Source organism: Octopus bimaculoides, chromosome 1, assembly GCF_001194135.2.
Source record: "Octopus bimaculoides isolate UCB-OBI-ISO-001 chromosome 1, ASM119413v2, whole genome shotgun sequence".
NCBI lineage: Eukaryota > Metazoa > Mollusca > Cephalopoda > Octopoda > Octopodidae > Octopus > Octopus bimaculoides.
In genome coordinates this window covers 182,633,793-182,637,030 of record NC_068981.1, presented here as the reverse complement: position 1 = coordinate 182,637,030, position 3,238 = coordinate 182,633,793, and the positions used below count along the sequence as shown (strand labels likewise).

Genomic DNA, 3,238 nt, shown 5'->3' with positions numbered 1-3,238 from the left:
CTATATATATATATATATATATACACACACACACACACACACACACACTCATGGACCAAATCATTATTATGGTTATATGAAAAGTAAATTAGCAACTGATTGTGCTGATAGACTACTGACCCATTGGCTGAAAAGTCAAGGGTTCATTTCCTGTCCACTCAACTGTAAATAGGTTCTATGGGAGTGGGCACTTCAAAGTTAGCTAGTAAAAGCAACATTGCTTTCAGCATTTGGCTTCAAAATGATTGCTCTTGTTAAAGGGTTTCAAACACTGTAAGAGGGAGTTTTTGTTTACTAATTGATTGAAGTAGATTTTTTAAAATTTCATTGTGTTTGTGTGTGTGTGTGTGTGTGTGTATGACATGATCTTGTGAATGACCAGACTATCAGATATTGTTATACATTGTTTGTCACAATGTGCTTTGCATCATTTTGGCTTTCAACCGATGCCACCCCACTGGCTAGAGGATGACTAGTCCATTGCAGGGTCACCCCTTTACAGTCGAGTGGGCTGGAGCAACGTAAGCATGCCACTTGGTCTGAGAATTGAACCCACGATCTAGTGATCATGAGTCCAACACCCTAACCACCAGGCTCCACACCTTCACACATATGAAATCATCATTATTGTTTAATGTCCACTTTTCCTGCCTGCATGGGTCAGATGGAATTAGTTGAGGCATATTTTTTACTGCTTGATGTCCTTCCTGTTACCAAGGTAACATTTCCCCATCATCAGAAGAGTGGGAACGAACAACATGGCCAGTATCACGGTGACGGTTGTTTACTATCATTACTTGGTATCAAGTCAGGGGTGAAGACACACATGATGAACTTATTTCAGTTTCCCTACTATTATTTCCACTCACTGCTGGTGACACGTAAAAGGCACCCTTGCCAGTGACCTGTCGAAGGCACCTGTGCCAGTGACACGCCGAAGATACCCATGCCAGTGACACGCCGAAGTCACCCGTGCCAGTGACGCGTCAAAGGCACCCAGTACACTCAGTGGAGTGCTTGGCATTAGGAAGGGCATCCAGCCATAGAAACTAAGCCCAACCAGACTGGAGCTAAATGCAGCTCTTTGGCTTACCAGTTCCAGTCAAACTGTCTAACCTATGCCAGCATGGAAAATGGACACTTGATGATGATGATGACAGCTTTGGTCGGCCCACGACTATAGTAGAAGATACTTGACCAAAGTACCACACACACTGTGTCTGAGCTCAGGACTACATGGTCGGGAAGCTTCTTAGCCACCACCCATGCTTATATCTGTGTTTATGTTTGTATTACATAGGTGAGGTCCTATGTTTGCATTTGTGGTGGCACTCCGTTGCTTACGACGTCGAGGGTTCCAGTTGATCCGATCAACGGAACAGCCTGCTCGTGAAATTAACGTGCAAGTGGCTGAGTACTCCACAGACACATGTACCTTTAACGTAGTTCTCGGGATATTCAGCGTGACACAGTGTGACAAGGCTGACCCTTTGAATTACAGGCACAACAGAAACAGGAAGAAAGAGTGAGAGAAAGTTGTGGTGGAAGAGTACAGCAGGGTTCGCCACCATCCCCTGTCGGAGCCTCGTGGAGCTTTCGGTGTTTTCGCTCAATAAATACTCACAACGCCCGGTCTGGGAATCGAAACCGCAATCCTATGACTGCGAGTCCGCTACCCTAACCACTGGGCCATTGCGCCCTCACGTTTGCATTTACTACTAAGTAAATTCCAGAAACGTTGCTTGAAGTATTTCTTCTCTGCCATATTAAGGTTTGTCAAGCGGATAGAAATACATTTTATAAAGAGCCAATGACATCCTGAGATAGTGATAATAATAATTGTAATACAATAGTCATTTCCTGTTGCATTTTGTATTGTGCTGCTGTTAGTTCCAATCATTGGGCTGTGGCCATGCTGGGGTACCGCCTTCAAAGGTTTAATCGATCAAATCTTCTTTTAGCCTGATAATTATTTTATTGATTACTGTTTGTCAAGCCACTAAATTATGGAATGTAGGATAAGTTAACATGAACAGAAGCATGAGGAATACATACATACAGAGAGAGAGAGAGATACATACATATGTATGTATGTGTGTGTGTGTGTGTATATATATATATATATATATATATATATATATTTATATATTTATAAATATTTATCAGAAGCAAGAGTGACTCAAGTGCTGAGAGTCTCATGCATTAGCACTTATCAAACTAGTTACAGATTGAGGAGTTTTGAATTTATATCCTGGTGATAATGGTATTTCCCTGGATAGTTCTTGAACAAATTGTAAAAAAAAAAATTGTCACATAATTCATATTTTTCAAATAGTTTGCCCATTATGCTTTTCAATAAGTAAATACATAAATATACAAGATGATACATTATGTGTAGTAAGAAGCTTGCTTCTCAACCACATGATTCCAGGTTCAATCCCACTGCATGACACCATAGGCAAGTGTCTTCTACTATAGCCTGGATGGAAACTGAAAGAAGCCCGTTATATACTTATATATTATGTATATATTTGTGTGTGTGTGCGTTTGTCCCAATGTTGGTGTGTTTACATCCCTGTAACTTAACAGTTTGGCAAAAGAGACTGATAGAATATGTACTAGGCTTACAAAGAATAAGTCCTGGGGTCAATTGCTTCAACTAAAAATCATTTTTACATCGATCCCCAGTGCTCAACTGGTACTTATTTTATCGACCCCCAAAAGGATGAAATTCAAAGTCGACCCTGGCGGCATTTGAAGTTAGAATAAATGCTGCTAAGCAATTTTCTGGTGCAGTAATGACTGTGTGAGCTTGCCACTTTAAAAATAGATAATATTGATGTAAATGCTATTGTCACCTCAATATTATCTATCTGTACACACTTCTATTCACTCACTCGGAAATACACTCACTAAAATCAAAGCCTTTTAAAGGGAAATAACACAGAACAGAAGGGATTATTATATGTTGTTTATTGTTAATCATCATCATTATTGTTTTACATCTGCTTTCCTTGCTAGCAATGGTGTTGGACAAATCGTAATGGTCAGAATCAGTTGCTCTCTTGGACAGGTTGCATGACTGCACCTCACTTGTACATTTTGTTTAGCTCACTTTCTATCTCTTGAGGCCCTTCTTAACACCAGTCACTTTACAGAGTGTACCGAATACATTTTCATCATGGCACCAGCTCAAAGAGATTGTCCTTTTCTTAACTCCGCACTTTGCAGAGTATTA

At 40.2% G+C, this 3,238-nt stretch overlaps 1 protein-coding gene across 3 annotated transcripts in view; it reads left to right on the top strand.

The window, feature by feature from the left end:
- LOC106884444 (polycomb protein suz12-A) overlaps positions 1-3,238 on the top strand; it is a 98,315-nt gene that overhangs the window by 50,205 nt on the left and 44,872 nt on the right. The gene's annotated exons all lie outside the window — the stretch shown is intronic.